General features: G+C 42.6%; 1 protein-coding gene across 8 annotated transcripts in view; it reads right to left on the reverse strand.

Moving 5' to 3' along the window:
* map2 (microtubule-associated protein 2) overlaps positions 1-12891 on the reverse strand; it is a 54976-nt gene extending 42085 nt beyond the window's left edge. For 5 of the 8 annotated variants that reach the window (XM_062565076.1, XM_062565075.1, XM_062565074.1 and 2 more), the window contains exons 1-2: positions 12738-12891; positions 12393-12468 (exon numbers count right to left, since the gene is read on the reverse strand). The gene's annotated coding sequence lies outside the window, so the exon portion shown is untranslated. The remainder of the gene's footprint in view (positions 1-12392; positions 12469-12737) is intronic. The other 3 variants (XM_062565080.1, XM_062565078.1, XM_062565079.1) reach the window with 1 other exon arrangement.
* Positions 12892-14041: the final 1150 nt, after the last annotated feature.

Consider the following 14041-nt stretch of genomic DNA (forward strand, 5'->3'; position numbering starts at 1 on the left):
TCAAATGACAAGTAAATCAGCAGTTGTCCAGGAGAATAAAATCAGAGAGACATGCACTGACTAACTAACGATGATATTGTGTAGTTAGTAAGTTAATTATTTTTTTTTTACAAGGGAAAGGTTTATTCATTGAGAAAAAACCCAAGGGAATGAAACTGATGCAATTCCGATTAGATTTAAATCAAGTTAGTCAAGAAAAAGGAGGAAGACACATGCAAAAACCTAATCCAGTAAATGTCTGCATCTGCAAAATCTCCGAAATGAGATTCGGAAATGAAATTGTCGGAAGAGGACATCAACATCCAAAGCAATAACGTGTGGATTCATTACGATGGATAATTAGCAGAAGGCCAAATTCTTCTGTCTGTGGAAAGTCAAACATTCACTTTGTTAACAGAAGACGGAACTTCTTGTCATTGCATTTCTGTCGCAAATTAATATTGTTACAAACAGTGAGAAATCTGGAATGAAATGAAAAAAAAAATACTGCATTTAAAAAACAGAGTCACCCCGTTCGTGCCCGAGAACCTGGGTCCTAACTCGAAGAGGCCAGCGGGTCTTCTCGGGCCTCTGCGGTGGGTTGTGAACCCACAGAAGTCGCCCTCAGGCGGGCTGAGGTTTGAGGGACGGATGAGACGTTCAGCTTTAGCACACATCCCTCACTACAATTATATTGTTGGTTCATCAATCGTTTCAATTAGATGGTGACTCCATCGGTGTGTAGTTCTTAACACCAATTTCTTAATAACTTGACATGTGTCTGAAGAAAATGGACCTGATGTTGTTTGTCTATAGTATAAATTAATCCAATAACTCAAATACTTTATTTTACTTAACATTTGTTCAAAAGAGTTTGTGGCTTTTTATATTGCCTTCGTATGAAGGGGGTTATTTAAGAGACATTAGTATGTAAAGGATGACATACCTTAAGTTTAAAGGAGCTTTTATTTGAACCGCCTTTCCAAAGTAGACAGTTTTTTCTACATAGTAGTAGTGAAACAGTACATGACTCATGATATCACAACAAATACTGTATCCATAGTGTGTATGTTTTAGAAGCATACACATCGTACTGAAGCACCGTGGTGTTTCCAACGCAGACGACCAAAATAACCCCTACTTTGCATTCGTAAATGGAAAAAGAAAAAGAAATAAACTGGGGGATTAAAAATAAGAGAAAGAGAGGGAAACTCTTTTTTGGAGCCGTTTTAGCACCAAATTATGAAAGCCAATTTCCTCTTTCCTGCTGAACTTTATTGTCAGTTCGAAGGCAAAAAAAAAGGACGAAAAGAGTAAAAGCAATAACGTAGCCTCACCCGCACATTAAAGAACAAATGTCCTTGCTCCAAATTAGATTCCCTCCCTCCCCCTCTCTCTCTCTCTGTCGTCCCTTCCCCCGCGGCCGTGTCCTCTCTGGCCCAGCGGCACTTTTCTCGACGGAGAAGCCGCCATATGTGTCGTCCCGTGAGAAGCGATCGCCCCGAACCGGCGTCAGACGCCTCAGACGGCGGCGCTCTTTGCACCCGAGCAAGCGTTTTTCACAGCTTCTCCTTCCTTTATGGGGGCGCGTGGGCTGCGACATAAACAGCTACGCTCAATTATGCTACCAGGGAGCTAGTGAACATTCCACGAAGCCTGTGGTCTGACGCACAAAAAACACACACCGTGGGCACACATACCTACAGGGCGGTCCAACACACACACACACACATACGGTGGAGACACACACACACACACACTGAGAGCTTATGCTTTCCTCCTTTGGTTGCAGAGTGGGCTGTAAGCTGTAAATTCTGCGGCAGGAACGAGCTTCCGATCAGTGTCGTGCTTTTTACCTTAAAGAGCGGCCATTTTTTCTGACGGGACAAAAGGTTCACTGGCAACCAAAATACACGGAAAAATCCCAGAATCCACGTTTGTGTAAATGTACTCTGTGTTTAATATTGGTGTGTTAAAGGGAAACCGTGGTAACAATACAGACAATACGTGAATGCTATGTTTGACCAGCTCTCACATCTCCATGTTAATGTCGGTATATTTGATGAATGGTACTACATTTGACGTACAGCGTTGTAGGCTAACCTTTGTCTGAAGGTCATTTGAATTTGAACTACTATATTAGTAGTATAAACAAAATATATAACAAAACCTGCGAGCTCAAAGCTGGAAATTGGAAGCTAGCAGCAAAACGGCAACGTTCCACTCGATGTAAATTACACAACTTGTTTTCTGCTCAACAATATATTAATGCTTTTAAACTATGTTGGTGGCCACGCATGGCCAGACGCAAAAACCCTTCTTCACAGCTATTTGCATTACTTTGCCATGAAGTTTTCATGAAGAAGGATACAAACAAAAAAAGAGTTGGAGGTTTCAATCCCATAAACAAATTGGCTGAACTGTTTCGCATGTCGAGAATTAAGTTGACTTTAATTGTTTGTGGGAGGCAGACGGGGCAGAGGTCTGGCCCCCGTCCTCAGAGACCCGTTCCCTGGCGGACATTTTGTCCCTCGCCCTGAATGAAACGCACAGGTGCAATAATTAAGGTGAGCGGTAGATGGATTCCATTCAGCTGCTCCGGCTTCACTGCAACGCAGTCGTGATTTTCCATCTACTCGGTCAGCAAGTTCGAACCCCTAATTTGCCGAAACTGTTGCTGATTACAACACTTCAATGCTGCTGCTGCTGCTGCTGCTGCCGTGGATCTCAGTGACATTTGGGCTGAAAGAAACTAAACCACCGGATATGTTGACCTATGACATTTTCAAATGCATAAACGGTGTCGGTCTGTCGGGTTGAAATGAAAATAATACACAATGTCTGTTGTATTCACGGCTCCACTGGGCCTCACCGTGTGTGTGTGTGTGTGTGTGTGTGTGTGTGTGTGTGTGGGTGTGGGTGTGTGTGTGTGTGGGTGTGTGTGAACATGTGTTTGTGAGGTGCCGGTCGAGGGAAGGGGTGGGGGGTTGCTGTGGGTGGTGATGAGCAGCCGCTCAGTTTCCACGGCAACACCCTAACTCAGTCAGTCTCCATGGCAACTGATAACAGCATTAGCTGATTCGGCCGAAGTGAGGGTTCATATCATGGGGAAGAAAATTGTTTTTGTGGTGGATTTATTTTTATTTTTTTCAAAAATGGCTTTTTGTGACAAGTGAATGTGGGTAGTGACGGCTCCTGGGATACAAAGTGAAACACTGACTCATGACGCAAAACATCTTGGTATATTAACTGTTATTTGAAAGGACACTCGTCTTGAGGCTGCCTCTCAAATCTTTCTGTACTGACTGTTGAATTGTGCAGCAGTCGGTGTTTTCTCACCAGAGCAAATATACAAACTGTGTTAGCCAAAGCTAGCCAGCAACGCAAGCTAAGTGTGATTTTTAAACAAAGCATCCTTTTGTCCATTCACCTCTTTACATAAATGAAATCCCATTGAGTCATCGCTCTGTGCATTCTAAAATTAACTGAATGGGATTCTCAGATGTGATCATTTTGTGAAGAACAAAATAGTGTCAGGCTTGTAACAAGAGTGCAATCGCAGAAAACAGGAATCTTAATTTTGTTTTGTGGGTGGTGCTTTTAATTCCATATTAATTTGAGTTACTGGTGAAGATAAAATAACGTCTGAATCAATTTGGGTCTAACAGAGTAATTGGTCAAGCCCAAAACATTCTATGGAACTTCAAACAATCAATACGCAGTCATCGAAGACATTGAAGCATAACGGCATCTTCACCCCTGAACCATGGGAAATGATCCAATTACCACTAAATACAACTGGGTCTTCCATGTGTGAACTTATGTATGAACATTGGTGTTTTTACTTTACATGATTCAGCTCAGGCATCTTTCTCCTTGTCTCATTGTCCATTCTCAGATACACAGGCAATTACACATTCGACACCATGTATCCGTAATGTTTTTTTTCCAGTAAACCTAGGTTTGATAGTCTCGCAGTTATAACAGGTTGTGTAGTGTAGCGCGCGTTAGTTAGATTTACCATTTACCAATTGCGATCTCAAAATTATTGCAGTCAACTCCACATAACAATTGGATTGCGGGTGCCAGGTTGCCATGGAAACAGAAGAGCCCCTTGATTAAACGTCTGAGCGAGCGCGCACACTTGGCAAATTGGAAATATGCACAGTGAGGGGAACAACGAGAGGGAGAAGAAAAAAAAATCATGCTGCTCCAGCCTTGGATTTCTGAGGCTGTAAGAAACGACCGCGGTTCAAGGTGGTTCCGTCTATTGGATTCCTTTGCACCCCCCACCCCTCACCCCCCCCCCCCCCCCCTCACCCCCCTCTCTTCCATCTCTACAGCCCTTGCTGCTGGGAACACGAGGAAGGATCATAAACCATAAATGAATCAAAATCAAAGAGGAGGAGTGCTTGCTGACAAGAAGCGCACAAGACTGTAAGAGAGCAGCGATCTCTCTGTCCTCCATTGGGGAGAAGCAACACGGCTCAATACGTACAGTTTCAGCAGCAGTTAGGGGCCTGGCTACTCGGATCAAAACTGGACAACTCGACAGTTTGTTAATGCGATCATGGCAGGCGATGTCATAGTTTTATAAAATGTTTCATGTTAGCCTTTTACTCGTTTGCCAACACTCAAACCAGTAATAAAAAACCACATGATGGACGTTTACATTTCATCCAGTTGAGCCAATAACATGGCGTACACATTTTGAAACATTCTTTTCGTTAAAATAAGTATTAAACATCTTTCAATGGGGTAAGTAATTGGTTAAGAATTGATTGTGATTTCATTTCTTTATTGTGTCGCAGTAATGCCCCTTGTCTTGTTCTGAAATTTCTCGAATCAATGCATTTTCTCAGTCTTCTTTTGTGAAAATGAGAAGGTTTCAGTCGTGTCACGGAGTCCTGATCAAAGGTCGGCAGATCATTGGCCTCGTTTATTTTGTTCAGTTCTTGAACTGCAAAAAAATCTTCCCTGATAATAATGATAATGGTGAAATAACACATTTGTAGTTCCAAAATATTTCTGATTAAATACAAAAAAGGACTTTGCGGATTAAATTTCAACATCTCTTCTTAGCCATTTTAACCCTTTATCCCAATCACCAAATTCACCCCAAGACTCATCCCTCCGGAGTTAGGAAACTGTGTGTGTACAGCGTGTGTGTGCGCGCTCTGCCTGTACAGTAATCCCATTCTCTGTTCCACTGGTGTAATCTTGTGATATCCTCCAGTTGTAAGGTCCTCACTCACACTTAATCACGTGTAGAGTATAGCTCTCAATCCTGCTAATCTAATTTTGAGGCCGCTCTTGGTCCAGGTCCTTTTGTATGCCCTCACTTTTAAAGCCTTCCATGGTTTGAATTGAGAATAATTCATATAATGATGACCCATAACCTAAACTGAACATGCCTTGTTAAACTCTAATACAATTAAATATTTAGGTGTATTTTATTTTTTTTATTATGAGAGATGGAGCGATCTCTTTCTAATGTTTGGACTTAATTAAAAGGTAAATAAACTTTGAGAAGCTCTAATCCACATTAAAGGAGGGATTAATGGATCACAATTGATACCCGATACCAATGTGTTTCATTTGAAATTGTTAGAATGCATGTCTGGATGTGAAATACAGATTTCTGCGTTTCATCATCACAATAACAACCAAGAAGGAGGGCCAGTTGTATGAGGAATATTCATATAATAATAATTCATCTGTTTTGTCCTGCAGGATGAAGTGAGCAACGTTGGGACTTTGACAGAAGCTCGGCTCTGTTTCCCCCCTTCCCTCCTATTCTTTGACTGGATGGAGGCCACTTCAGGAGGATGTTTGGACAAGTTCCACAATAACCTCTCATTTGCCACTTCTTCTAGTAAATACAGTCTTTCATATGGGGCGCCGTTTGTAAAATGTTGCACGTTCTAAAATCCTGCGCAGTTTTCATACATTTAGCGTTATCATATAAATAAAAAAAGCAGGACAATATTCACATGTCACTTTTTCAAACATTTAGAGACAAAAATAAATACATGCAACAATGTTTGGCAGTAACACAAAGTTGTTAATAATATAATACATGTATATTATAATAATAATATAAATATTTAATCTAAATATAAATGTTAAATGTAAATGTAAATATAAATGTTAAATGTTATATAAAAATGTTAAATATAAAACTAATTTAGATTTACATTTAACATTTATATATAACATTTAGATTTAACATTTACATTTATATTTAACATTTACATATAGCATTTAACATTTGCATTTACATTTAACATTTATTATTTAACAACTTTGTGTTACTGCCAATCATTGTACTTGGAAAATTTGTTGCATGTATTTACATGATTTTGTCTCTAAATGTTTGAAAAAGTGACATGTGAATTTTGTCCTGCTTTTTTTATTCATATGATAAAGCTAAATATAAAGGATTTTAGAACGTGCAACATTTTACAAACGGCGCCCCATAGTTTCAAGGCAGTTTATTCACATGTCTCTTCTCCGTCAATGAAAAAATATATTTTCCTGTCCCTTTGTTTATTGCCATTTTTTGGTCGAGGAGATTTTAAAGGGGACCGTCTTCGAATTTCTAATGTGATGTTTCTCTGAGGTGTTGATCAGTGGATCCATTCAACATCCACTTTTCTGTTTTGGGCATGTGGACCAAGAACTCATCCCTCTGCCAAGCATTTGCCCTCCAACATCAGCGTGTTATGGTCAATGCCTCCGTCTTCTCCCACAGATGGTTTGACTGAGCCGGTGGTTGAGCACACGTGAAACCAGGTGCTTGATCGAAATAGGGTTTGAGCAGATGGTCAAAGATTAAGGAAGAAAGCGGCTTCACTTGCCCCTGGAGAGTCAACCCGCAGGTCGCTTTAGGAGAAGGAGGAACGCACACAATAATGGATCTGTGGAATGGAACAGCCCAAGTGGACAAATCAGAATAAAAGCTCTGTGGTTTATTTCATAGTGTAGATCCTGCTCTGAGTGGACTACCGGAACAAAGAGTTACATCATCTGGCATCTGTAGGACAGCATAGAGATGTGTGTCTCAATGGGTTATGTGTGCGCGCTTCGCTCTGTGTGTGGGTCTGCGTGCGTGTAGGATTGAGCGTTTAGGGGCGACTTGCATCGTCCCAAGATGAAGCGCGACACTTCAGAACAGTAAGCGAATCCTTTAGGTTGCTTTCTTGGGTCTAACTTGTGAGCTTTCACGGCCCGAAATCCCACAGATCTCCAGAACCGCAGAGCAGACACTTCACAAAGCGTCTGGTGACACAATAAACTGGGTAAGCCAGCACACCAGGCGAGGAAAATAAACACGAATCACATGTTAGCTGCGGCCAAATGATGACTCACCGTTTTGTCCTTTTTTTATTAAAAAATGTACTCTGGCAGTTTTTTTTTCTAATAATCTGGAGGGTAATGACCTTCGATTAACCCCGTTGTTGTTAATGGGACTAAATTCCTCTCCGACCACCCCAGCGTGAACAACCTTTAACACATCTCACGAGCATTTACAACTAAAATTGACTGCCATAATTGCCATTACCCAAGACGTGCGTTTGAAAAGGTGATAATGTGCCGTCCCCTTGAGTGCTCTATGCCTGTATTCTCAATTAGTCAAGCAAGAAAAACAATGATTTTTTTTCCTCTCTCTGCAGCGCTATCATTCAGTCGGCCCTCCGAGGCAGACCTTAGGGGGGCGACGCCATCAGCCTCCGCACTTCATCAAGATAAGCCATTATAAGGAGAAGGGCAGTAATATTAAAGCATTTTTATAAAAAAGTGGGTCCAGATGCATTCATCGTGACAAAGCGAGTTACGTAAGCTTACGAAACTCTTTTTTTTTTTCTTCTTCTATTTAGCTCTGAAAATAGATTATTGCACATTGATTGACCAGATGTGTCTCCGATGGCTGCATAGGCATCAGAAAAAGGGGGTAAGGAAGGCTGGCGCACATTTGGTGACGAGGGACTGATACCCATTTCCTTTTTAGACCCTCGTTGGGAGGATGTAGTGGGTGGTGAGAATAAGGTGGGCACTCTGTGGGAAGATGTCTGTCTCCGGGTCCTCTCGGGGGTCTCGGATCTCCGATAATGAGCCCGGTGAGTCCCGCTGTGCGCACCGCTCACACGTTCAGAAATACCACGGAGGGTTTGCTCGATGCCGTCTCGGTTTGCTAATTTACTGTCTTGTATCAGGCCTATGATTGTTAGGGATGAGGGCGGTTCAGCTGTCAATAAGAGGCCATTCATCTTACGCGTTTCCAACCTTGTGGTTGGTTTCCCAATTATGTGCTACAATATTTGCTTTTCATTCATTTTCAATCATACACTGATTTGTTTTTGCTGAATTATAAAGCGTCAGATGGGGATTTTTTTTGTTGAACCATTTCCAGATGTTCTTCTCACAGAAGTTTTCATCCAACTGATGAGCCATTTGGTACCAAGCACACAGAGCGGCAGCTTTTGCAGCCAATGGCTCCCATACTATTTCCACATATTTATAAACAGTCCAATCCACAAGGGCCCGGCGCTGACAGCCCAACGCCGCCACCGTGAAATCAGCGAAGAGCATTGTGTCACGTCCACATCTTCACTTCACCGTCATGCAAAAAGGGACATTTTAACAAATACAATTGGAATAGAAAAAGCTATTTCTTCCCTCTCCCTATACGAAAGACGACAGGTGCTAGACACATGCAAGCAAGAACTTTCCAACAGGAGAGGAGAATAGTTGGGTGAGCTGTGACTCACCCTCATGTTTTTCTGGGTTCAGCCCACACGTGTTTTTCTATGAGCTCTCGATCGGCTTTGTCGTGTGCCTTTGGCTGCAGGTGATGTGGCTCTGTCCAAACTGCTACTGTATGTCCACTTGTGCACTTGTGACATCAGACTGGTTCCAGAAATAAACTCCCTATTCACAATTGTCCTCGCATCTTATATCCATTTGTTTGTGTGTTTGCTGCCTTTCTTTGCAGCGACACGCTGCGGGAACACGATTCTAAAAGTAAGTTCTGTCACCAAATGTGCACTGATATTCTTCTGTCAGTGAAGAGCGAGTCCACCAACGGGCAATGGCAGCCTGCTACCTCCATGCTGACAGGTGGGTGATTTTACTCGTGAACCACAGCCAAATATGAAAGTTACTTTACTTTGACTTGTCAATAGGACTCAAAAAACTCAAATACTGAGGAGAGCATTATGGAGTCCATCTGCATTTAAATGGCATCTGAAAGGTCCTCTATCCTTTGAGAACACTGGACTAAGGAAACCTTTAAAAATATGTTTAGTCTACTTTCTCATAAAAAGGGTGAGGTGGCCATGACCTGATCATTTAACTTGAATCAATCATCTTCATTACCACTCCAGGTAAGCCATGAATACGCTTATGTTTTCTACTATCAAGTCCTGACTTTACGTTTGCAAATCCAGCTCTGAAGAGCCTACGAACACAGACAATGACCAAAAAGGAGCCCACACACGGGAATTTAAGACGCAATCCTGACTACACGCTCCTCAAATTCTATTATATCGCACAATGACCAAAAAGCCTGGCCTGGTTATTTTGGTTGGAGACATTAAATATTTCCAGCCAGATCATTTACAATCCCAAGCATTTTATCAACGACATGCTAGTCCCTATGGTCCCTGTATTCTACGGTTCCTGACCTTTCCTTGAGGGGAGGTCAACTTCAAGTGCGAATACAAGCGAGTTAACCCTGGATCTCAGTTCCTGGAGTCAAGGCAGTTTGCAGTCACTAGATGACTGAAAGCAATCAGTGGACTGGCTATTTCAGGGTTGGGCAAAATGTGACACCACCTTGACACAGAGCGTGTTCAACACAAAACTTGATAGGGTTTGAGCACCAAATGGCTGCCAAGATTACCAATAAATGGAAATAATTGCCCCTAAGCGTTAGCGTAAGAGCATCTTCTCCCTATTGCATAAGCGAGCTGAGCAACAGGCTAATCTTCCAACAACCTGGAGGACTTCACTCAGGCAGAGAGAGATGTGAGGAGGAGAGAGGGGAGGAGAGAGGGGGGGGGGGGGGGGGGGGCTTGGGGGAGGGTGGCAGGTAGCTGCCAGACATGCTGGGTGGAGTGTATGTTGGTGCTGCTCCCAAAGCTCCCAATGTCTCCCTTCTTTCATACAAAGAGCTTTCATATATTCCCTGCGCGCCTCTCTCTAACACACACACACACACACACACACACACACACACCTTCCCTTTTTGTGTATTTTCGACTGTGTGTGCGGCGGGCCGACTAAGTATCTTTGTAGGATTCAGGATTAGGTCGTCTCACTGACACCCTCGGCTTACGTAAAGCTGACGCACAGAATGCGGCACCAAACCACTGCGACCCGGCCTGCTGCAGCGCTGCCTGACCTCGCCGGCCCCTGGGCCTGGGCCGGGAAATAGTGTGACCATAATCAAATAGTTGATTGTTTCCCTTCGGTAGCCCTCCAACAAATGTATTAGGTAATAACGTATTGGTCGTGTACTGCCGTTAAGCCACTGAATGCTGGCAACATCATATAAATACGGTGAATGTCATTTTTAACGGAGCTTTACTGCAAAAAAGTCATTGGGAGATAAAAAATGTTAATCAGACCCTATTCAACTTTTAGATTCCCTCATTACTGCCAGTTCAACTAAAGGTAGATTTTCAGTATCCAGATTGCAGAATAGCTCAAGTTTAGCTAGTAAGTCTTCTGTTAACGTTTTTAAATCCTGTTTTTCATCTTTTGGTTTATTGTGCTTCACTTAATCTAGATGATTTTATTTAGGTGCCTTATATCCAAAGCCATTCTTCTACGACAATTGGGCTCTATTAGTCCACTCCTAATTACGCTAAGACCCCAGGCTGTGCAAGACACTCAATTTGTGTTTAATCTATTCAGTAGAAAAAAACCTATACATCCACGTCTATCTTCATTAATATTGTACAAATGAATATCCCAATAAACGCACTGATGTAAAAGCAAACAATAGGAACAAGGAAAGTCCAGCTCATCAGAAAACCATCAGTTCTCTGGTTCATCTTCTGATTCTTCCCCCTGATATCTGAATGACGGTCCTCCAACATCCCAATTTAACTAACGGCACACAACACAGGCACTGATTCATTATCTCAGATCGAGTCCACAAATGCAACACCTGCACTTTCAGCTGGCGTCCCTGAGCCTTAATGAGTATTCACTCGCTATCCAATTAGTTCCCAAAAATCAGTAATGTCTACCATGTGCTGTCACAAGGAGTTCCGGGGTGGGTTTGTGGTCCCTTAAGGAACAGACCCATCGCTGTAGTGACCGGCGGTCCACTTCCCCTCTGAGGCCTCACCCCAAACGCATACCTTGTCGATGACATCGAGTTGCACAAAACCTACATTGAGTATTCAGTGCCAAACAGGGTCTTTCTACGGTAGCACACACACACACAATCAATCAATCAATCAAGAGCAGATCCTGTGTGCAACACTTACAGCAGGCAAACAGCAGACCTAATGATTGATATCGATGGGCCGGTCCTCGAGCCTCTCTCCCTTTGGGCGAGGAGGAGCCCCGAGCTGCTTGTCTCATGGTTCATGACTTAATGCACCGCCCCCCCCCAGCATCACCCTGAACGCATCAGGCATTCCAATGTGCCTGCACACTGTGCATGTGACAAAGGGAGATCGATAGCCAGCCTCTTTTATGTAAATGTAATTGAACCAAAAACTGCATGTACTGAATAGGACGTCTATCATGTTTGAGTTCACTGTGTAGCATCCATTTAGTGCGACGTAAACGACCTTTGCTTAATGCTCTGAGGTGGTTTAGCTGCATTTGCTGAGCCGGGGCATGATGCATGTGTCAAAGGAACACATTCCTGTCCTAATGTTTTAACCAGCTTTCACACTTGATTTCGGGATGGTTTCAAATGACACCAGCAGTATTTTACATGTGACCCGAGGTAGTGATGACAATAACAAACATGCACACATACTGCTTTACATTGTGTGTTCAATCAGAGAGGGGCCAGGCCGGCCATATGACTCAGCACCTGTATTTTGCACCTACATTTTTTGCACAGCTCCCAGGCTGTCATTAGACCTGCGTTGTTCAGATTGTATGTCACGATGGCATTTCCATAAGATCTTGATCACAATGCCCCCACCTCCACAGTGACCTCAAGACATGGACATTTCTATAATGTACTGCAGGCACACACACACATACACACATCCCGGTACAGCCTCACACTGCTGCCGCAGCAAGGCGAGAGTCCGCAGTGACCGCAATGTGTAGAGGCTTTAAGTAGCACAATGCAGACATTATCCATTCAATACGTGAATAAAATCAAGCATGGGGGTGAAGAATTGGAAGAATAGCCGAAGGAAATCGATCAGGCTTACCTATGTCAGACATCTGCTTCCCACAGATCTGTTGATCCTCATGCAATTTCAATTGGGGCACATCGCTCATTTAAACCTGGCCGAACACAGAGATGAGACAGTACCATGAGAAGCCGGAATCCAGGACCAGTTCTACTGGAGACGAACAATGCGCCCGTTCTCCAAGCGGGGGGGTGCACCTCATCATTTCAGCTCCAACGCTCGCTGAAATGGTCAGTCAGTGTCGGGTTTAAGTACAACCTCCACCCGTCAACATCACAATCTTTTGTAGAATTATTACCATTAATACATATTATCTAGTCTCATCAATCTGTTCTAGAAATAAAGAAGCCCGTTTTTTTTTACCTGTTCGTTGCCGTGTCTGTGAGAGCAACTCTGGGTCTGTCGGACTCAAGAGGCTCCGCAGCCTGCGTTTACCGTAATGCCTGAACGAGTCACGCCGGGACTTTGTGTGCTGTGCTCGGGTTAGTAATTACGGTGAGGTGCTCCGCCCGTTTTGTTCTGCGGTCAAGCCAGCCTCCAATTCGGAAAACACAGTTAAAGCATGTTATTCGGCAGTGCGTATTGGGTATTACGGTAAGCGACTGAAGGAACTTCATAATAAGACCCATATTTCAAAATAAAAACCACGCGGTAATTATTATTTTGAAAGTTCTATATTACTTTCATTGATTACTATTTATATTTGTTTATATTGTGATATTTTCATTGATTAATATGTAATATACAGACTTATCAATTGACATATTATATAGGCATGTCTTCACATTCACTGGAATTTTGCTGTTGTAAAAATTAAGGTTGTGCATGGACAGATGGAGGAGCATCCATCACTAGATTCGAAATGCACTTGATTGAACACATAACAGTTGTATATAATCCGTTATATAAAATCAGACACATGTTTTATATTCTCCCCTGATATTAAACTCCATCTAATGTAGGGATATTTCATAAGATCTCAAATATGCAAGAGCACCCTCCGGAGAGCAACTGCTGTAGCTACAAATGTAGAAATGTATTATAGTTCTGGTCTTAGTTGCATTGAACATTTTATCACCAGTTTAGTCAGTTTATTCCAGGTAAAACTACCAGATGTTTGAAGCATTCTGTTTTAACGTTGACTTAAACTGGCCTCTGAAAAGAACATGGCCCCCATGTGGCTGCAGAGGCTCATTTGGAGTGCCAGCGATCGGGATCAGACAGATGTGCACCTGCTACAGCAGAGAACAAAGTGGCCGACCACCCTCACTTCCAATGGAGACCTGAGAAAGTCGCTTAGTCACATAACCGGGACAAGGAACCACTCACGGCCGTTTTGTTAAACATCCTATTGAAATACAGCACAGCATTTGCTAATTGAACATGATGTTTTCTAAGAACACAGAAAATACTTTTTACAAACAGAAGTCAAATTAAGATTTTCTATAGAAGAATGTGTAGCAATGGAAAATAAATTGTAGGTAATCAGCTAAATGCTAGTTAATCCTGCCTACTTTTAAGATGCTTATCTTTTTTATGTGATTTAAGTTTCTAATTCTCGGCCCCTTGTCTCATCCATGGTAAAAAAAAATGTAAAAAAAATCAACTGACACACATGCATCAAGATGAGAGTGACCTTGACCACCATCTGCCCATCAGGCCCCCTG

Source organism: Pungitius pungitius, chromosome 10 (assembly GCF_949316345.1).
Source record: "Pungitius pungitius chromosome 10, fPunPun2.1, whole genome shotgun sequence".
NCBI classification, from domain to species: domain Eukaryota; kingdom Metazoa; phylum Chordata; class Actinopteri; order Perciformes; family Gasterosteidae; genus Pungitius; species Pungitius pungitius.